Raw genomic sequence first — 23,806 nt, forward strand, 5'->3', positions numbered from 1 at the left:
ATGGAATAAACAATATAAAAATAAGCAACCTTGCACGCTTTAACGGATAGGAAGGACTAAATTGTGTAATCTGGTTTTAAAAATTTTAACGCATTGTAGCATGGATCCTAAACGTGATATTATGCTATAATTGAACCCACAGTTCATAGTTTATCTCTATATGTTAAGGGTATTCACCGTGTGGAAGTTTTAAGCAATGTCGCACACGGTTGACGGTTGTAAATGATTTAGTTGCTTATATTTATTTTAGAAACTTAGATAACTAGAGTAGGATTTTTAAAGTTGTTTTGGGATGCATAATAGGGACTTATACACATTAGATTTTATTATGTTTCTCCTGGATTTAATTGAAGAATTAATTACATACTTTCTGTCAATTACATGGAATGTTGGTCTGGTTTTAATTGAAGAATTAATTAATTATTTTCTGTCAATTACATGGATGTTGGTTTGGTTTTAATTGAAGAATTAGTAAATTATATTTTGTCAATTACATGGATGTATACTAGATATTGAATTGATGAACTACTAAATCTTGTTTCGTCAATTACATAGATGGATTTTGGATTTTAAATTGATGAACTATTAAACTTTGTCTCGTCAATTACATGGATTTTATTATGGATTGTTAGTTGATGAATTGTTTAAATTCTATATTTATCAACTATATGGATTATGTGGACTTTATTTGATGTACTGCTTTAAATGTTGCATCATTTACGGATCATATGCATTATATGCGATATGGGACGGTGACATATGGAGGGATGGACTAGATCAAAACACTAATTCCTACTTATTCATACATACGTAAAACAGTTAATTCCTACATTGTTTCATGTCCTGTCAACTAAAATAGTTAAACGACATATTGGATGGTAGTTTATATTTCTATATTATGAAGGATAGGGATTTAATTAAAACATTTAAATCCTAACTTTATTTAAGTTAGATCGATTGAGTAAGTTGAATGACTACCTGGATTAATTATGTTTACAGTTAAGTCAGATCGACTGCGTAAGTTAAGTGACTAACTGGATTACAATTCTTATGTCAAATCAATAAACAATAAAATGACATACTTTGGATTTAGACAGACTATATATATATGATTTTGGTACTGCGATATGAACTTGAGTCTCAGGATCGTTGGTTAGGGTGCGTATATGCAATAGGATGCATAGCTGGTTATGATGGTTGAGATATACCCTGTTAGGTCTAGGTACTCATGCCCACCTTTGGGTGCGTTTTTGCATGTTGCCTTCTATTCAGGTTGAGACCCGCATCATAGTCCAGTGAGAGTCCTGTGGATATATATATTTACGGACTATATAGATATGGTTGAGATATCTAGGATGTATCTGCATATCGGGTCTCTGTTTGGATTGTAGTTAGGATATAACTTGTTCGTAGGCCTAACCCACTATTATTTTTTAGGTAACGGACGATTCCAGGTCTGAGAGCTTGTTCGTGCTGAGTAAAGACGGTCACTCATTCTTCTGATGACATATGAGTTTTCTTCATGGTTTAACATTGGATTTCTTTCAGTTGTTGTTGTTCAGTGTTGGAATTTTATAAGGGGTCCACCAGATGGATTCCCGAGTTGTATTAGAAATGGAGAAGTTGAATGGATTAGAATAGTTCCTTATTTCTAAATTTTATTATGAGGTTTTAGTTTTTGGATTTTTATTTTAGTTTTCTTTCAGCAATTTTATTTATTTATATTTATCTTAATTGTATTATGTGTTCATTTATTGCTAATTGTTTTGACATCCTTGGGTAATCGGGCGTGGGCCTGGCCAACTCGCATTCAGAAATCTGGGGGTATCATAGTTGGTATTAGAGCACTCCAGGTTCTAGTGTCCTTAGGAGTGTCTTTTGTTATAGGACTTCCACGTTGCGTCTCTTAAAACCTAAAGTCATATTAGGATTCGTTATACTCTATCTACGGTTCGTTAGGAGGAGCAGATGTCAATTAAAATTCCATAGTTATGGAATGGTTGACACTAGGAGGAGGATGGGGTCCGAGGCGAAAGCGATACAGACTCAAAGGAGTAAAGGAGTACGTTATCGAGTTCTTTACCAGAAGCAGAACTTGGGATTGAAGGTAGTTCCGAGGTTGGCATTACTTAGAAAGTATAAGCCAAGGAAGGATTAAGGTGTAGGTGTTAGGTCACTACATATCAGGGCCAACACAATTTCATTTGTTCTCAAAAAGGAGACAAATGAAGAATAAGAGTCCGAAGAGGATCCTAAGGGATGAGATTTCGGCGTATCCAATCAAGTGGATATTGAAGTTTGAAGATGAAGGATCGCACGTGGGTGATCTTATTCGCTAGTAGTATAGTGAATGATATTAGTAGAGTTAGTGTGGATCAATCTACATATGGTTGAATTTTCATATCATCTCTAAGAGAGTTATGTAAGAAGTACCCTTCTGGAGTTTGGGAATTTGATTAAGTTCTTATCAGAATAAAGACGTGATTTTATATCATATTCCGGAGCATATGGGGATAAGGTTGTGACGTTCTAAGTTGCTTTGTAAAGCCGCCACAGACGGTTTGCATTCCGTGTATAAGGAGGATGAGGGTTAGGCCTTTGGGTATTTGCTTAGGCAAACGATTGGGCAATTAAGCTATGTTTAACAGATAGGTTTCAAGGTTGGATGATTACCAATGAAACTATGAAATGAACTTTTGTGAAATAATTTGGCAACTTGAGTTCAAATGAGGTTTTCTTCTCTGGAATGAAGCATGTCTTAAGTAGAATTATGTTTTGAATTATAATGTGTGTATCAATGTGTTTCATTTTTGTTATTATGTATTTCATTTTGTTGTTACGTGTTTTATTTTTGTTAATTAGTCAGGATTGGGAATATGGATTGGTTGGGGACACAAGTATGTGATCAGCCAACTATTGTTTTAATAACATGGAGTAATAGCGCTATTTATGCTAGGATTGTTGGTATATGGTCATGGGAGTTGGTAGAAATACAAAATTCTAGCCACTCTAGTGGACCTGGAGATGCATCAATATTGTATGCTATTTAGGATGGGATAGTTAAACTATCAATACGAGTCAAATAATTTAAAACGATTAGTTTGATCTGCTCTATGCTAGATATGGGTTTATTTTTTACAACGCCCTAAAAATGGTGGATGTTAATGGGGCGGTATTCGTGAGGCTGTGGTAGATAAAGATCACTGTAATGCCACTATGGTGCATCAAGGGTGTCAGAGGTGCAAAACATCTTCTTGAAAATTTCAGAAGTGGTCACCAAGACGGAAGGAGGATTTCGTGCTGGTAAGTACTTATTAGAATGACGCCGAGAGAGGATAGTGGACTGATTAAATCTTCATCAGTCTATACGTAACCAAGACACTATACACGAGGGTGTTATTTGAAGGGGGTTGTTGGTGTTGCACTTGGGGGAGGAACTAAAGTTTCTGCACTGTATAAAATGTGGAAATTGTTTTTTAAGGGTCATAATTCGCAATAATTATCTGTTGCTTGGACATTGATGACTATATGGAGGATGGAAAAAGTTTTATATTCAATTGAAACAAGACAAGGAAGGTGAGACCCAACACTATATAAGGAAATGGTGCACGGTGTGTGTGAAAAAGTTATAGTGAGTTGACTTTCGATGAATGGACTTACTGGTTGATTTTATTATCGGTAAGTTTATCACTAACTGGTGATGCATAGATTCAGTACAGGGTAGCTTTTGACGATGCTCCAATTTAAATAATGGGTGTAGACGAATGCTAGTGGTACCAGACTAACAGTACTTTCTGTAGCTAAATTGGAAAAAGGATGTAAGGACTGAGGTTCACACCTCTTAGTTCTTTAATTGTTTTCTGGTGAAAATATGATGCTTCATGGTATGAAGCAGGCGTTTGGAGGATAGGCCGGAGGAGGGACATAATGATTTGGTATCCCAAGTCTAATATTTGTTAGCTAATTGAGATGGACCATTAGAGATCACTCGATCCTTGCTGACATTTTTAATACTCAAGTGGAAATGATAGAGCCTTTCACGGATTTAGTTGAGGGGTTGCTGACTTTTCAAAAGGGTCAGGATTTTGGTTGGGATGTTGGTTATTGTCTTTATTAAATCAGCTCAATTCTGGTTTATTTCGAACTGGTGGGATATCCATTCGTATGAATAAAGTGGATTACGAGACGACTTAGATACATCGAAGTGGTGATTCACACTTTGCATTAAGTTCTGTCTGGTGGAAGGGAATGTGGAAGTGGATGCTCTCAACAATCGATAGGAGATTCATACCTTTTGATTAATTGTTGAGTTCGTAGTTGAAGTTTTAGCTTGTCTAACAATGACACGGGCTATTATCATGGACATTAAGGAAATCAACTGCAAATATTGGGGTTGATCTTTGTGGAGGTGTTACTTTACTTAATTCGAGCTTAAGGTGCTGACGGAGGATTAGTAGTTTTGTTAGTGTTATCAGAACGAATGCGATTTAAAATCGGCACTTCTTCTCAATGCACTCGGACAATTATAATGTTCATAAAGATATCGACTATCTGTTCTAATGAATCGGTTAATGTAAGGACATGTTTAATTGGTCTGTCTGGATAGATTAGTTTTAAATTAATGCTATGCGTATGATATGCATGCTATGACTATGTGTGATTTAGTTCATTGTTAAGTTTAAAACTCGAGACATGGTTGAATTGTCGGCATGGTTGATTTGCCGAAGTATAACTAGATATACTTACGGTGGCATGGTTGATTTGCCAAAGACATAGTTGAATTGTCGGCATAGTTGATTTGCCCAAGGTAAACCTAAATATACATAAGGAGGCATGGTTGATTTGCCACAGTATAACTAATTATACTTAAGGAGGCATGGTTGAGTTGCCAAGATATGAATAAATATATTTGTACTGACAAGGTAGAATTGCTAAATTTTGGAACCTTGTTTATGGTTGGATGCATTGGAATTTGGTGGCGCCTATACACAGAGGCTGAGTCCACACGAGAACGGAAATGAATTTTAAAAACAAATAATTCAAAGTTTCGTGAATTCCGAGGATGGAATTCCTTCTGTTAGGGGGGAAGAATGTAATACCCCTAATTTTAAAAAAGACTTAATTGGAATTTAGTTATTATATTTGATGTGCTTATATGGATATGTGTTTATGTTGAATTGATTAATTGTTTTATTTATGTGTATTGGTTGTTTAATTGATTATTTTGTTTGCATGTTTATTTGCATTAATTGACTAATTGTTATTAAATTGAATTGTTTGTTTAATTGGATATTTAATTGTATTTTTATTTTCTTTAATTGAATTAAATTAGATTTAATTATTAGTGTTTTTAATTATTGTGTTAAAATAGGGTTTTAGTCTTTTATGTCTCACGCCGACTGGACTAGGAGTTAATTAGGTTTTCCATCTCTGATTAGAATTGGACCTAGGGTTTTATTAGTGCCTATAAATACACTGTTTTACGTCTTCAAAAGGGTTGGAAAAACCCTATGCACATACAGTGTGATATAAAGGAACAGAGAAAGAAACAAAGGGAAACTGAGAGGAAGGAAAGCTAGGTTCAGGCTAGAGGTCTGAACCAAGGAGAAGGAGGAACAGGGGTTGGCTCATGGGTTAAACCAAGAGCGGCAGAGGAGGTTCAATGGCAACTAAGGTCGCCGGAAAAATCTAGGAAGAAGACGGTTAAAGGTTTCACATTGAAACCTTAAAAGGCAAGTTATCTTCTGTCTCTCTCCCTTTGGCCTGTGTTCTGTGCATACCTAGAGGATCTCTAGGATTGTAAATGAATATTAATTGAATCTTACATGCGTAATATATGCCAACTTGATCATCTGTATGTGTTTTTTTATTGTTTGAATTAATTCTTGCAACTTTGTTCTTTATCGTCTGTTTTAAAGCATATAAATTAGTGTTATTTTAAATCACTGTATTAGTTCTTACTGTGGTAAACTAAGGACTGGGGGTTGATACTGGATGTCTACTAGACTGGTAAGACCAATTTTAAGGAAGAACACAAGGGTAGGAACAGGCTAGAGACGGAGCAGATGATCAGAAACGAAGTGGAAAGGGGTTCAATGCTCTCAAAGGAGGAGAGAGCCGGCTCCAGAAGGTTGGGAGCTGGCTCCCCCCTTCATAGAGCCAGCTCCAAGGGCTAGGGAGCCAGCTCTAAGGTGCAAAGAGCCTGCTCTGTTGATTAGAGAGCAGGCACCCTTGGTTGGGCCTTGTTTGGGTGCGTTCTGGAACTGTTTGGAAACTGTTTTGGGCATGTTTGGGATTCTAAATTGTTTCAAGGACTGGAATAAGAATTTTTAAAGTAATTTCAAAGGATTTTAAACTCCCTAATTGCATAATTTAATCCGTAGAGAAAATGGAATAAACAATATAAAAATAAGCAACCTTGCACACTTTAACGGATAGGAAGGACTAAATTGTGTAATCTGGTTTTAAAAATTTTAACGGATTGTAGCATGGATCCTAAATGTGATATTATGCTATAATTAAACCCACAGTGCATAGTTTATCTCTATATGTTAAGGGTATTCACCGTGTGGAAGTTTTAAGCAAAGTCGCACACGGTTGACGGTTGTAAAGGATTTAGTTGCTTACATTTATTTTAGCAACTTAGATAACTGGAGTAGGATTTTTAAAGTTGTTTTGGGATGCATAATAGGGTCATATACACATTAGATTTTGTTATGTTTCTCCTGAATTTAATTGAAGAATTAATTACATACTTTCTGTCAATTACATGGAATGTTGGTCTGGTTTTAATTGAAGAATTAATTAATTATTTTCTATCAATTACATGGATGTTGGTCTGGTTTTAATTGAAGAATTGGTAAATTATATTCTATCAATTACATGGATGTATACTAGATATTGAATTGATGAATTACTAAATCTTGTCTCGTCAATTACAAGGATGGATTTTGGATTTTAAATTGATGAACTATTAAACTTTGTCTCGTCAATTACACAGATTTTATTATGGATTGTTAGTTGATGAATTGTTTAAATTATCTATTTTTCAACTATATGGATTATGTGGACTTTATTTGATGTACTGCTTTAAATGTTGTATCATTTACAGATCATTTGCATTATATACACCGGTATGGGACTGTGGCATATGGAGGGACAGCCTAGATCAAAACTCTAATTCCTACCTATTCATATATACAGAATGGATTAACTAAAATAGTTAATTCCTACATGGTTTCATGTCCTGTCAACTAAAACAGTTGAACGACATATTGGATGGTTGTTTATATTTCTATATTAGGAAGGATAGGGATTTAATTAAAACATTTAAATCCTAACTTTATTTAAGTCAGATCGACTGAGTAAGTTGAATGACTACCTGGATTAATTGTGTTTACAGTTAAGTCAGATCGCCTGCGTAAGTGAAGTGACTAACTGGATTGCAATTCTTATGTCAAATCAATAACAATAAAATGACATACTTTGGATTTAGACGGACTATATACATATGATTTTGGTACCGCGATATGAACTTGAGTCTCAGGATCGTTGGTTAGGGTGCGTATATGCAATAGGATGCATAGCTGGTTATGATGGTTGAGGTATACCCTGTTAGGTCTAGGTACTCATGCCCACCTTTGGGTGCATTTTTGCATGTTGACTTCTATTCAGGTTGAGACCCGCATCATAGTCCAGTGAGAGTCCTGTAGTGTGGATATATATATATATATTTACGGACTATATAGATATGGTTGAGATATCTATGATGTATCTGCGTATCGGGTCTCTGTTTGGATTGTAATTAGGATAGAACTTATTCGTGGGCCTGACCCACTATTATTTTTTAGGTAACGGGCGGTTTCAGGTCTGAGAGCTTGTTCGTGCTGAGCAGAGACGGTCACTCATTCTTTCGATGACATAGGAGTTTTCTTCATGGTTTAGCATTGGATTTCTTTCAGTTGTTGTTGTTTAGTGTTGGAGTTTTATTAGGGGTCCACTAGCTGGATTCCCGAGTTGTATTAGAAATGGAGAAATTGAATGTATTAGAATAGTTCCTTATTTATAAATTTTATTCTGAGGTTTCAGTTTCTGGATTTTCATTTTAGTTTTCTTTCAGCAATTTTATTTATTCATATTTATCTTAATTGTATTCTGTGTTCATTTATTGCTAATTGTTTCGATATCCTTGGGTAATCAGGCGTGGGCCTGGCCAACCCGCATCCGGAAATCCGGGGGTATCACACTGCTTCCTGCCGATACCCCTACCTCTCTCCATTAGTCGCTGACTTTGAGGATCCACTGTACCCCATCATTCCTGCTTATCCCTCTGAGATGACCATGGTTGCGACACTATCTCCACAGGCTGCCTTTAATGGCAATACGTTTACAGACCGGGTTGATATTGATCCCCGATACTGGTTTTTAAATTCTGTGCTACATCTTAATGCCTTTCCTTCAGGCCAGGGTACATAGAGGAGGGATAGGATTCTACAGGCTTTATACTGTTTGAGTTAGGGTTGCTGGATATCCATTCCTGCTCTCATCTAGGAGATTATCCACAAGTTCTGAGAAAATTTGATCTTTTAGCACAATTCTAGAGCTAATGCTTGGCCATTACCATTCGGCCATTTGATTACACAGCTATTGATTGACGAGAGCTATTCCTTTGACCCAGCTGAGATTCCAGAGGCTCTCGCGCAGAGAGCGAGGAGGGCGTATGACATTGCGAAGTGGACCAAGACATTTAATGTATGCACAAAGAATAAGAAAAATAGAGAGTAGAAAAGGGAGAAAGCCGAGCAGAGAGCCACGGAGGATACGGACGAGGGATCCCAGGGATCACCTTCCCCTACCACTATATACAATTAATTACTCTCCATTTAGAATATTAATTTCCATAAGTTAATTTGCGTAATGACCCCTATATGCTTAATTTAATTATTGGATACCAATAGTCATTAATCCGACCACTTAATTTATCCATTTTTTTAAACACCTTGATTATATCCCATTTGACCACGTAAAGAGTTTATTTGATAAAATAATATAATAAATAAATAAATATAAAAATCATTTTATAAAAACCATGGAGGACTTCGAATTTATCATGATCAAATTAATCAAGTCAAAATAAATGTGATAGCATCGATGCAAATCCTGACACTATTCCCAAGCTACTAATTAATAGTTACCCAAAGTACCTGTCTTCAGACCTTGCATGCCTCACTAAATAAATCAAAGTAACTATCAATCAAGAGTCTATACATTTCTCATTTTTGAGAGTCATTTCATCATGATGGTGATAAGGAGCAAATTGTTATGACGGTTCTCACAATTTTCTTACCTTATCTTAGATCTGGTTCGTCTCTTAATTAATAAAGAGTCCATCATTTATTATTGATTTCGAACCATTTATGATAACATAATTTTTTCAATTTATATATCCCGAATATGAGCGCCCTCATATACATATAAATTATTTGCATGGTTAAGTGGACACCTCAATTCAAATACTGAATTGACCAATACACATTATTCATCGTGCGTGTGTGTGTGTGTAAAGCATATCAATATCTCATAAACCACATATTTATAAATGGGACATAAAATGTTCTATACGATCCATTATATTTTTTATGCTAGGGCGTACAAAACCAACATAATGTAGGACCCAAAAAAAGAAGGAAAAAATAGATTAGTGATGAATCGAAGGTAATTTAGTTGTTGTTTTTGTTTTTTTCATGACAAGAATGAAAGGGGTTAGTAATTAGAGGGGAGGGAGATGGTGCAAGCTAGGTTCAAACACGGGTTCGACTAAACCAACAATTCACACAACATAGCAGGGGTTAGTAATTAGAGGGGGAAGATGGTGCGAGGTTCAACCACGGGTTCTCAGACACGGGAAATAAACCAACCATCCAGACAATACTGTATTTACAGACACTAAAAATATTAAAAAGTAGTATATTAAATTTTAAATTGAAGCAATTATATTGGGACCAAAAAAAAAAAAAAAAAAAAAAAAAAAAATTGGACACTTTTTGCGGGTAGGAGGGAGTAAGTAAAAAGAGTTACATTGCGTATCTTAATGTCTATTTATCATTTTTTTGTTTTTTTTTATTAATTCAAAAGTCACTAAAAACTAATTTTTTTCTTTTTTCTTTTTCAATTTTGATATATCGAAATCTAATTTTTCCATATAAGAAATTTGTGGTATTTTATTATCTCTTCTACTTTCAAAATGAATAGTGAATGTTTAAATTTACGATAAAGTGAGTGTGTGAGTTTGTTTCCCCCAAAAAAAAAAAAAAAGAAAAGAAAAGAAAAAAAATCTTATTAATCTATTAAAAATGCAAAAAATGTAGGACCCTCACCCAGCATGCAATAAAAGACAATATTTTTGATTATGTCAGATCCTGCCCTTGCACCCGTTGACTAGTTCAAGGATTTTAACACACTACTAATAAAATACTGAGGGTAAAGTTCGATTCACAGATCCAATTAATTTGATGTTCAGTAATGATATGGTACCAGACTTTTAAACATTTTATACATATAAAGAAAGTTGCAGAGAATATTTATTTTTGGTGGGTTTTGTTTCATTTCACCATCATACTTTTCTGTTGGAAGGGAGAAGAGATTTAATGTTCTCATATTCAAACAAGTTTTAGGTATGCTTTTATTCTCAATCTCACGATCTTTTAATTTATGGTTTCATCACATGTAGTCATCATTAATTCTTGGTAGATTAGATCTTGCTGTTCTGATTATATGCAGTTACTGATTTCTGGATTCTTTTATATATGGTTTAGGTAATTGATTAGACAATTGATATGCTTTAAGCTTTTGTAACTAAATGAAGTTAGGGTTTGGATGATGCTGATCTGTAACCATTGACAGTGGCTTGAAAGTTGCACAAATAATAGTTAATGTCAAGATTAAAATCATAATTCTGTTGATTTTGGAGCTGAAAATCTGCATGAATGTGGCGCTCATTTTCTAGTATTAAAGACAATATGATTGTTTTTTTCCTATTTTTTAATTTTTTTATTGGAAGTTTTGAACTTTCTTCCTTTGGGATGGAAAGTAAGAGTTGATGTACATTTGTGGGATCATTCAGTGAACAAAAATTTCGATTATAATTCTTACGAAAAAGTTTGATTACAATGTGCATCTCATTACATTTGGGTTGGTTCTTGTGTTTTAATGACTATTGTTGGTCTGAATTCAGTCACTGCTCCTTATTGGTATTGAATCAAGAACTCCTGCCAGCTCAGTGTCTCCTAATCCATCCTGGCTCTAGTTGGTGGACTTATTTCCAATTTTTCACCAACCAATTCACTATTTTCTGGCTTATAAATGTTAATTTTCAGTGGCTTTGACTAGTAAATGACTAGAAATTTGGAATTACGAGTCTTGAGGTTATTGAACCTTCTTTTTTGTGGGTAAATATGTTATGGATTTGAATGTAAGCATTTCTGAAATTTTCTGATTTGTGTTTTTTGCATATGTAACCCAATCCCATTAATGGTTATGGTTTATAAAAGAAAAGAATTCCTTCAACTAGTTTGTTGTTTCCTCCTTGGATACATGAACACTTCAAAGATAAGTCATCAAAAGTTTTCCATCCTTAGACTTATGTGTCCGTTTTAATAGTAATTCCTTTTTCTGGTACCCCCCCCCCCCAAAAAAAAAAAAAAATCTTTATGAGTTGAGTTCCTCATTGATCAGTCATTGCTAATTTCCACCATTGGTCATATTATCTCATGTAATACTGGGAATTCTGCTGCGGGTTTAACAAGAATTTGCCAGTTGAAGTATTTATGCGTCTCTTAAGGGCTTAAAATGTTGCTGCTATTGACAATTGAACGGAGAACCTCCCATTATTCCGTTATTATTAAGTAAGCTTAATAGCTATATATTTCTTGTCATCATAAGGGAATTTCAACAGAAAAACTATTTTCTTCAAATCTAAAGAAATTAATTAAATTCCAACACAATATTAACTCATCTGATAAGTATCTTATGATTCACATGCATGCTGCAACTGCCTGATAGGTTTTTAAACTTCTTTGATTCGACATTGGCCCAACCAGCTTTTGGAGTTACAAGGACATCTTCATTTTAGAAGAAATCTGCTCGGACCTTTATTTGAGATTGGTGAAGAACATGGTTCAGACATCGGAATCTATCAAGAGTGGTGGAGGATCTATCAAAGTAGGTACCACTGGGAAAATTAGTGCCCTATATCTAGGGAACTAGATTACATGAATTCTGCACCTCAAAAACCAATATTGTCTAGAAATCAATCTCCTATAGGTTCAGTTTTGGTTTCAAGTAGTGCTACTACTCCCAAAAGACTGAGGTCAAGAACATCAGCTGATGAAGCGAGCACCAGCAGTAGTAGCCACGGCATTAGTCATAGACGCATTGAAATTGCTCGGAAAACAAAACACTGCAATCGAAAGAAGCATCAAATTCCAATGCTGGATGCTGATAATGTTCATTTAGATGGGACTCCTATTAGACAAAAGCATGAGAAAAAAGGATCTAACATAGTTGAAATTGTGAACATAAAGTGTGGGAACCAAGATAGGACATGGGCCAGCCCTATAACTGATAGACTCAAGAAGCTTGGTTTCTCAAAGCTCTCCGAGAGCATTATCTAAGTGCGCAACTCCTTCACGTCTGTTTTCAGATTCCTGTAATGGAATCCATTCGCATGATTGCTCCGTGCAATTTCCACCACAGAACACATGCTTGGTATGAGCCTGCTGCCTCCTCTCTTTTTCTTTCTTGTTGTCGTGATCAAGGATCCTAGTGTTGGTGTGGAATAATTTCTAGCAGAAGCCATCTCTGTGAATTGACTCCGAGGATTCTTAGAGGTATCCCGGCAGCCTAAGTCAAGTCGGCTAAAGTAATCAATCTCTTGCATTATAAGGGATCCAACAGTGCCTCGGGTGCCTATTTCTACCGGATTTTTTGCAGCCATTTTCTCGGGCATTGTTGTGGCAATGATGTTGGATTTATACTTCATGTGTGATGCGGTCAGAGGGAGGGGGGTAGAGGCTTGTGGATGAAGAGAAATGGTTTGGAATCTTGTTTTGGTAGGGGAATTCTTTAGAGTCTGGTGCATTTTGGTTTGGCCTTCTAGCTAGTATTTTCACACCAATTCTCTTTACCTCAATGTTCTTTATATATTAAAAACAAGCATTACACTTTTATTTTTCATTTATTTTATTTTTTTATTTTTGGGTAATGGCTGGTGGTATGGTCACTTTATTCATGTGCATGCTGTAAGAACATTTGAAGTTGCTTAACTCCTGTACCATCTTCCAACTACTTGGAGGCCTCTTTCTCTCTCTCTCATTTATTTTATTTTATTATTTTTATGTTGATTGGTTGGTGATTTATGTGGAATTTTTACTTTAATGGATCATCATATGGTGTTGAACCTAACAATTTTATTATCTATGGCCCAGTTGGTAACAGATGACCATATGGGACTCAAAGGAACAACATGAAGTCTTCTTCCATATCTATTCCTAGTAAGTTGTTGCTTTCTTTTCATAGTCTTCAATGGCAAGGGAAAGGAAAGGGTTGGTTTTTGTTGTTTGGTAGAGCAATTAATTGCTCTTCAGGTACAAGCTAGGAAGCTGTTGGGGAATGTTTGTTTGTTTGTTTGTTTGATTTCTATTTTCTCTCTTTCCAGAGGGGACCATGGGAAAGATAAATTTGACATTCTCAATGCCTTGGCTGCAAATGAACCCAATAATTTGAGCTTTATAAACTCAGAGCATGGTCGACCAAGAAACAGGAATTGGAACTTTAACTCGTGTTCAGGATGAGCCACACAACGCAACTGTAGGTCAAACTCGATTTGGGTGTGTTCATGAGCTGTTCAATTTGGATTTCTTGGATTGTGACACATTGATTAGGTCCATTAGGAGTTGTCAAAAAGTTTTGAAGGAATTAAATAAAGTTTGAAAAAATAAAATTGACATATGAAGAATACGTATAAAGAAAATATATATATATGTTTTAAGCTTAGTTGGCATAAATGTTGTCTAGTCTCTTAGATGAGGTAGAAATTTAAAAGTTGGGTAAACTACTGACCTCTCTCTCTCTCTCGGTTTTATATAAATTACACGGATCTTTATTATGGTTTTCAAAATTATTCTGATTTTTCTTAAAAAGTAATTTTGACGGTATTGGTTAGTCAATGACGAAAATTGTTGATGTCATGTCCTTAATATTATTAGAATTCCAATATTACCATTAGTCGAAATGAAAGGACTGCTTCAACCCTATGATGTGATGTGCAAGTACAAAAATGTCATCATCTATTCAAATAAAACTGTTATATCTTTTTTTTATTTTTTTTATTTGTTTTCTATTTTTATAATTAGTATTCATAAACACGTCTTTACTTAGGCTTAATCCCTTAGGGTATGTTTGGTAGGGTGGGTTTGAAAGGGAAGGATAAGATTAGTTATGAGGGAAATGGAAGGAAAGGGAAGGGAAGGATAATTTTAATTTAGTATTGTGTTTGGTTGATTAAGGAAGGAAAAGGAAGGGAAGGATAATAATTATGTTTGGGGAAAGAAAGGAAAGGAAAGTATTTCGGTAAGTTTACTATTATACCCTTTTATAATTTAAAATAAAAATTAATAACTTAAGTATGTAATATTTGTAAAAAAAAAAAAAAAAAAAAAAAAAAAAAAAGAAAAAGAAAAAGAAAAGAAAAAAATTAATATAAATATAATATTTTTAGGGTCATCATTTTAGGGTCCCCGCCTCCATCTCTATTCTCGTTCTCTCTCTGCAACACTCTCTCTCTTTTGCAACTGCAAACCACAAAACTACAACAATCCAAGTTCCAAACCCATATGTTTATCTATCATTTGCAAGAATCAAAGGTTCAAAACCCATATCGGCATATTGTTTCAGATTGTTCCAAAAATCAAAACCCATATCTTTCAGTTTCCCTTGCCCGCTGTTCTAGTTTGGGTTCGCCGTTTCCATCGCCGGTTGTTCCAGTTCGGGTTCGCTGTACGCAAGTTTCAGCCGCTGTAAGCTTCCCCCCTCTCTTTCTCTGTGCAATGGCTAACTTATATGTACGGGTTTTGTTTTGCTAAATCAACCAATTAAGGTCTGTAATTCTTGTTTTGCTTAACTAAATCCTTGATTTTGTGTGGGTAAAATTGGCATCACGATTATCACATGTGCCATTGCCTTCCTTTTCCTTCCGTTTCCGCCCATTTTTGAGAGGTTAACAAATCTACTGTTCAAGCCTTGCCTTAACCCTCCAAACCCTTCCCTCTCCTTTCCTTCCCTTCCACCAATTTTACCCAAACACAATTTTTGTATAACCCTCCATCACCTTCCCTTCCCTTTCCCTTCAAACCCACTCTACCAAACTGAGCCTTAATCTCTTTATGGGAAGTGAGGCCTGATACAGTAGCCCGTTAGTATTATATTGTTCTTTTGCTTCGTTGCTTCGTTTCAAATGGCCTAGGACATTACTTACTTTTTTATTTTTTTTATTTTTATTTTTCATTAAATCACATCCCCATGTGCATGCTTGATTCACATAGAAAAATTATGTAATAAAGAGAATAATCTAATCGAGAGAAGAAAGAAAATCACATTTCTTGACATTTTGTTTCTCTCAGCTGAGCACAAGATCAAAGAGATAAAATAACCCAAAGTGGAATTTTGCCCTCCAAAAACGGAAGAAGAAGATGCGCTTCTTGGGTTAAACTTAACACGAGAAAAGAGAAAATAACCCAAACTCAGTTATCACAAAGAAATTCTAAATGGCAGTCCGCCTGATGTTGACGTAACGTACGCCGAAGACTCAATTCTACCATTTTTTAGCTACACCGGCAAGCCAAGATCCCGGATCAGAGACCTTCAGGTTTTTGTTATCTTTGAGAAAGGCTTGATGTTATCAAAATTTAACTAGACAAGCGTCGATGTATCGACATATCGACAGAAACTTTCTGGAGTTTTGTCAATAGGTTTGAGTCTAATTCTCATAAAAAATACATTTTTGGCTTAGTTTTGAAAAACCAAATTACTTTAAAACATTTTCAAAACATATGCCTACATATTGGACTATTGAAATTAATTCTACATCCTCGTTTGTATGGACTATTCAACTTCTTTTAAAATAAGATAATGGATTTCATTCCAAAGACTTAATCAACCTTTAAAGCTTTCTCCGAAGAGATTTGCATTTTTCATTGTTTTCTTCATTTGGAATTTTTTAGGTTGAAGTAGCTGCAACTTTTTAGATGGGGACAATTTTTTCTCTCCAATTACTCTCACTTGATTGGTCTAATGAGAGATAAAAAAGGTGACTTATCATTTGAGTTAAATTTATATAACTTCTGTATACAATATATCTATTATTTAATTAATTGACTTTCACTTCATAAGACCCAGCTGGTTGAAATTTGAGTATCCCAAAAAAAAAAAAACCAAAACCCTAAAAAGGAGTAAGAACTTGGGAAAATGAAATAGAACAGAAGAATAACTAAAGGAAAATGATCCAGATACATATTGACAAATATATAGATATATTATATATATAGAGAAATATATAGATATATTATATATTTGCTAATTTTGCTTGTCTTGGAGTGTGTTTTAGGCCAACTTTAGTAATGTGATTGCCTTGATTTTTATGACACATATCTATGTATATAAAAGGATAAAGGTGGAAAAGGAAAAAAGAAAAAGAAATAGGAAAGGGGAAGAATATAGAATCGTAATAGCGGGAAAAAACTACAGTAAAATAAAATAGAAACTTAGCCACTTTTTTTTTTTTTTTTTTTTTTTTTTCAATCATTCTCTTTAGAATTTAAGGTTAAGGGGGTAAGATTTAGTTTGTGGTGCAAGAATGAAAGTTGTTCCATTCGACGAATCCTACGCAACTACAGTTCGAAATTTTTGATTTAAAGAAGTTTTCAGAATCAGGTGATTTGAATCTATATTTTAGGTAGGGTATACTAACCCTAAAAATCTATAATTATATGATTTGTTCTTCCTTAAAATTTTGTTTGAGAAGCATGCTATGTATACATATTTTAATTTTGTTGAATTGTTTTAAAGTGGGGTTATTTTGTGTTTTAATTTTATTTTAATTTCAGTCAAAAGGTAAAGTGGAATTGTATAATAATATACTCTGTATAATATATTGTATAAAGTATATGTATAGAGTGGAATTTTTAAATATGGTAAAACAAAAGTAAATTTTTTTCTTGACTTGCTGACTTTGTGATGACAAAATTATGTTGGAGAGGTTGCATTAATCACTACCGTTAGATACTCACTAGATATTATCTAGTGAGAGAGTAACTAGAGAGAAATTTTTTTTTTTCTCTAGATGTGTAACGACTCGAACCCGTGGGTTCGGTATGGCCATTTCGGTTAGCCGATTGTGGCCCATACAAAACAAAAGTCCCAATCCGTCAAGAGCTGTGGTGGATTGTCGACCGTCACTTCTTTTCCGTGACCTGAAAAATGCAGAGGAATGAGCACAAGGCAAGTAGAGATTGACTAAATGGCATTTCCTAAAATTAAGTAGCGAAACACATGTTTAGACACGTTAATGATAGAGGAGAAGAATAGGGATCATATCGGGGTTACATATCATCAATAATTAACAAGCAATCCACTATCAACCATTTGAAATAATGCAATGCATGAAATGGCTTATTCAATGCATTCCACCCACACACTCTCACTCACCCAATCCGCATACTGAAAACGTACTAACTATTCGGATTTAGGTAACCCCCGCCGTCCCTAGGGAGAATTTGCTAATCGTCCCTGGCAAAAGGTGACTCCCAACTACCATTTGGGGCCCGAGGTAGCTAAATCACTCACGGGTGTTTTTCGTGTCCTTATTAACTAGTTAGCACCGCCGGCAAAGGAGTACCCTTTCAACTACTGGGTTTAAGTAAAACCTTCCATATTAATACCGCCGGCAAAGGAGTACCCCTCCAACTACCGGGTTTTTTTTTTTTAAAAAGCCTTTTCTCAAAACTTCTTCAAAACTTTTCTAATTTACATCACCAAAATTTCCCTCACAACACACCCAATACTCAATGCCAATACAACAATGTTAATGCCATGCTTACAATGGTCCACAAACTTTAATAGTCATCATTGCCCACTTGTAGCCATAATTTTACCTCCACATGAATTGTTACACAGTCATCAAATTATGAACATACATGGCATTGACAATGATACAATTATTCTACAAGTCAACATATGATCACTAAAACCACAATAGTATGAATCTTACAATTAAACATTCACATTGGCAATTTTACAAACACATAGCATACTTGGCATTTCAAGAATATTAAAAATGTCAATTTAATATCAAGTAGCATGCTTGCTCACAATTAGTCACATAGTCCATTCAACAATTGAAATTTCTCATCACATAATCATCATTTAACACATAACAACAAACAAATTGACATATATCATCAATTTAATAAAACTTTAGCATGCTAGTACCAAATTGACATCAAATTGGCAAGTAAAAATTGGGAAAAAATATGGATTCAACTACAAAATTTAAGGATTATGCAAGTTAATAAACTTTACCTTGTTTTAAAGCAAAAGCCCCAAAAATTACTCAAATTTTGAAATTCCTAGAGTTTGCCAAATGATGAATTGCTTACATCAATGTGAAGATCTCGCTGAACTCTCCGATTTGCCGCAAACGGCACCCAAAAACTCCAAAAGGTTGGAGAGAAATCAAAGCTTGAAAGCTTGAGAAAAAGAAAAGAAAAAAGAAAATAGAGAGGAGAAGAGAGAGCTGTCGTGAAGAGAGAATTAGAGAGAGAAAATGTGAGGCCGAAGTGGCCTCTTGGCCACCAAAAATCAAAGTTAGTGGTGGTGGGTCCCACCACTAAGAAAATCTACCTTTTTCTTTAAATTTCTATCACACATATACATATGCACACTAACCATACAATAACCACATAAAACATATTAAATAAAAATAAATGAAATGCAAATGGACCCGAACAAAACCCCCTTACACAACAATTCTGGTAGCGAGTCCCACACGGGACTTTCCGACCTAAAAATGAAAAAATGCCGAAATAAAAATCGGTGCATTTTCAAGAGTCCTGGACTCAAGAAAATGTCCGAACCAACTCTCGGACACACTCGGCACATCCTACGGTGTCCGGCACGCAAAATGAGAAAAGTCGAAAATGCCCTCGCAAAATCAGAAATTTCAAGAAAATAGAAAATGGTAAAAATTGGAAACATTAGAATCCACCCTACTTAAAGAGATTTCGTCTTCGAAATCTAATCTCCTTATGAAGAAGGCCCACAGCCACACACTTTCCGAGAACATCTCACAAAACCCCAAGACCATGAACTCATCGACATTATTGCTTGATGTCATCAGACAATCACACACTACTGCCACTAAAATCCAATGTGGGTACCCATCTCTCACCTCATCATAACAGAAGACCAACTAGACCTTAGGCCTGACTCAAAACGGACATCAGTCTACTTTACACAATTACGAAAGACTCCAAAGCCCGAGTGGTGGTGTCAAGACCTAGTTGCACAAAAGTGGTGTGTAAAATGAAATGTGGCCAAGTTTAAATTTATAGAATGCTACTACCACTACTAACTATTAATGTAGCTAGAGTGAGTAGGGATCATCCCAAGGGAAATGAATGGTACTTTGGAATTAATGATGGATTAGTAAGTCGAATGATCAAAAGATGGTTTGATTGATTAATTAAACTAATGATTCAATTAGAACAATGCAAGTGATACGACTGAGCGTGTGCACAAAATAATGCACATCACTTTAGGTTTACAAATAATGTCAAGTGGGCATCATATTTTATAATTTATAAAATCACTAAACACTTATACTATGGAGTATGAAGCGAGTAGGGATCGTCCTAAGAGATCTAAACAATTATTGGTTTTCGGAATTGAATTCTACTTTAGTGCTTATGTGATTGCTAAAAAGGGTTTTGTTTGTGATTAAAACTAATTTTAAACTAAATGATTGCAATAAAGAAATATAGTTTAAGAGATTGGAAAGAGACTTAGGGTGTATAATTCACCACTAGACATATTCCCTAACTCACTAACTTTTAACTAATTGGGGAAATAATACTATGTAATCTATATGTGGCTAACAGTTGCAATGAAAAGTGTAAACCATCAATATCAAGCATGAATCAACTACCTAATGACACTTAAACTAAGTGTAGTGCAATTCACCAATTCAAAGCATGATTCATCAATTCAAGTTACAAATTTAACACACATTAATCTAGAGGATATGTAATTGTAACAATAAGTATGGATTTCAAACAATTATATGGATTGTCTACTTACCTAATAATTAATTTGCAATTAACTAATTTACCTTAAATTAAACTAATCAAACCTAAAATTAACCTATTTAAACTAGACATTAACCTAATTATGTAGTACAACCTATCTAATATAAGTAATTTTCATCAAATTAGAACACAATTACATCAAATTAATACAATGCATAGCCATTACATGATTCAATTCACAAAGAAATCAAGTGGTAAAGATCAATTATCATTCAAAAACATATAAGACAATATGAGATCGACAAAGATAATCAATTGAAAGAATTATTATATATATATCAATGCTATAACAAAAATTACATAAATTAAATCCCCAAAATAGTAAAAGAGAGAAAAGTTAGGTTACATACTTAGGGTTTATCCAACCCTAAGTTGAAGAATTAACCGCTCATGGTTGATGGATGCAAGATATCAACAAGCCCCATCCTTTGATTCATCTGGCTCCTCTTCTTCTTCTCTGAACTTTTCTCAAGAATCCTAACTTTTTCTCTTTTTCGTGTTTTCCAGAGAGAATAACGATATATCGATTCAGGAAATAAAAACTTAATAATAAAATAATAATAATCACTCCCCCAAACTAATGGATATTGGTTCCCTTAAAAAAGCTTTGTTGGAGACCAATAAGTTACAAAATAAGCCCAAAATAAGAAAATCCAGTAGCCAAGTAAACATCAATCCTGTAAGGTTGCCAGGTGCTGGGGGATCGATCCCCCAAGGGCATTTTTAGTTCTGTGAATAGTAGGGGATCGATCCCTCAGTGTTGAAAATTTCCTTCTAGCCTCATCTAGCTCCATTTTGGCCCCGGGCTAATTGGTTTGTTTTTTATCTTTAGGAACATCATTAAAGGCCCGAAAAATATAGAATTGACAGCTTTTGAAGGATGATCATACTACACGAATAATGGTTGCGGCCTTTTCTTGCCATTTTCCAAACTTTTTTCAACTGTCTTTGCTTGACTCCAAAAAGGTTTTAATGAACCAAAATTAGTCTGTTTGAATCTTATTGATCTGAAATTGATAAAAACATAAATTAGAACTAAAACATGAAAGTAAGATAGATGTAAGGACTAAAATACCCTAACTTAGATGCTGAAATGTTTAATATTTAAGCACTTATCAGCAAATAAGTAACAATCTAGAAATTATAAAAAGATATATGAGAGAAAGGTCTTGGGGCTTAGAGTTCACCACTAAGCTTTACTTCACCAAACACTAGCAATTGTAAATTAATGGGGAAATTCAAGTTGTAACTTGTGAGTGTGTGTGTCACCAATTTAAAACTAAGCACGGATGATAAATAAGTATAAATTATCTAATCAATCTAGTAAGTAGCACAAACTATCAAATTAGACCATTAACCATTCAATTAAACCACAATTAGTGCACACACAAAAATATAGAGAAATGTATTTCTTGCATTCATAAGTGTGGAACATCAAACAATAAGAATGGATTGTCCACCTACCTAAGAAATTAAAGCAATTACACTACAACTAAGCTAATGACATGAAAATTAAGCTAATTAAACTATGGATGTGGTACAATCCATCAAGAAATAAGTATGAACCATCAAATAAATCACAAGAGTAGTCAATTAAGTACAATGCTTTGACCATCACTAGATTAACAACATCAACACACATAGATATGCATTAATTTCATTAAATCTAGAGAAAAACACATAAATGTTCATTCTAGCATACATAGACATATAGATAGAATTAAATGATCAATTAAAAGCATTAATCCATACAAATCATGTAAAAATTACAAGATCTTTATTTATTCATTATCAAAACATCAATTACAACTAAAATTCCAAAAAATGTACAAAAGCTAGGTTTAGGAAGCAAACCTAGGGGCTATCTCTAGCCCCAAGAGAAGGATTTAGCCACTCATTGTAGTGGTTATGGAACCCTCAAGGGCTAGCTTGGAGGTTGGTATCATCATCTTTATCCTTTTTTTCTTTCCAAAACCCTAGTTCTAGAGGAAAACTATTTCTATAATTAGTAAGAAAAACTAGATGATATCTTTTACAATATGGTTTAATTAATCTATTACAAGCCTCTTTGAGTAGGCACCAAGTCAGATTTATAACCTATGATTGGAGGAAATTCGCAGCTACACAAGTTAGGTAGAGTCCAACGCGTTCGGGAATTAGACAGAACACTGCCAGTAGTCAGTTCGATCGATTGAAGATTTTCAATCGATCAAACACTTAGCTCCGATCGATCGAAGTTGATGTGTCATAAAAAATATCTTCTTGGCCTTATCCACTTTGCTGAGCTGGCATCGCCACATTTCGATCGATTGTAGCCATCTTCGATCGATTGGGATTTCCTTTGATCGATCGAAGTTCTTTTGGTGCAATTTTCTTGACTTCTTTCCAACTTTGTTCCTTAGCTCCAAAATTGAGTTAAATGGTTCTTATTAGCCTATTTGAACTTTATTGACATAAAATAGGCAAAAACACAAATAAGTATTAAGACATGAATGTACGATAGATGAATGGACTAAAATACCCTAACTTAGGTGCTAAAATGCGTTACATTTGAACACTTATCACACCCCCAAACTTAGATATTGCTAGTCCCTAGCAATGAACTACAAGGAAAGGAAAGAAATAAACAACTAAGAAACTATGAACTAGAAATCAATAAAAGGATAACGCCACTTTCGTAAGGAACATGATTGCATTTAGCATATGCAACAAGCCTTTTGAACCCCCAGGTTATCCCTAGTGGACGAGTGAAGTCTCGTGAGGGTTTTCAGAAATAATACCCATATAAACATTGAGCTCTTTCTCAGTAAAGGGGTACCAATATACAAAACAAGCGTTGGGAGAGAACTACCTCAAGTATGTAATTTTTCAACCATTTCTAAGCAATCTCCCAAAATCTCAACACCAAGCAAGCAAGTATGGTCCTCCACACATCAAGGCAATGATCATGCAAATCAAAACAACTCTAGAATCCTTTTTAAGTGAATCGGTATCAAATATATTTCTATCTAAGCCAACCAAAGAAATGATCACATCAGGGCATTAGGTGTTTAAACACGCTTAAGGATTTACAAGCTCAAATCAATTAGGCTACAAATCAAAACAACCTCTATCTAATCATTTCCCACTTTTCACCTTTTGGGAGAAGTGCTAACTTTATTTATTTATTTATTATTATTTTTAATTTAATTTAATTTTATTTGCTTTTGCAACTTTTTCTCTTTCTTATTTTTATTTTTATTATTATTATTTTTTTAACCTAGAGTTTGGCCCCTCTACATTTCAGCGCGAAAAATTCAGTGCTTGATGAGGCTAGAAGTTATCCACCTTTATCAAGAATGAAGGTTTTCAATACACTACTAGCTCAATTGAGATATAATCAAATCAAT

General features: G+C 34.5%; 1 long non-coding RNA gene across 3 annotated transcripts; it reads left to right on the forward strand.

Moving 5' to 3' along the window:
* Positions 1-9,846: 9,846 nt before the first annotated feature.
* LOC132311061 (uncharacterized) lies at positions 9,847-18,736 on the forward strand. 3 transcript variants are annotated; one of them, XR_009482810.1, is made up of 3 exons: positions 9,889-10,673; positions 13,485-13,550; positions 15,678-18,736. It is a non-coding gene; the product is annotated as an uncharacterized LOC132311061 (long non-coding RNA). The 3 variants fall into 3 exon arrangements; XR_009482809.1 differs by lacking the exon at positions 15,678-18,736 and adding an exon at positions 13,715-14,599 and having other exon boundaries at positions 9,890-10,673; XR_009482808.1 differs by lacking the exon at positions 15,678-18,736 and having other exon boundaries at positions 9,847-10,673; positions 13,485-14,599.
* Positions 18,737-23,806: the final 5,070 nt, after the last annotated feature.

Source organism: Cornus florida, unplaced genomic scaffold (assembly GCF_030987335.1).
Source record: "Cornus florida cultivar Cherokee Brave unplaced genomic scaffold, ASM3098733v1 CherokeeBrave_3.0.0_Hap2_Chr06, whole genome shotgun sequence".
Taxonomy (NCBI): Eukaryota; Viridiplantae; Streptophyta; class Magnoliopsida; order Cornales; family Cornaceae; genus Cornus; species Cornus florida.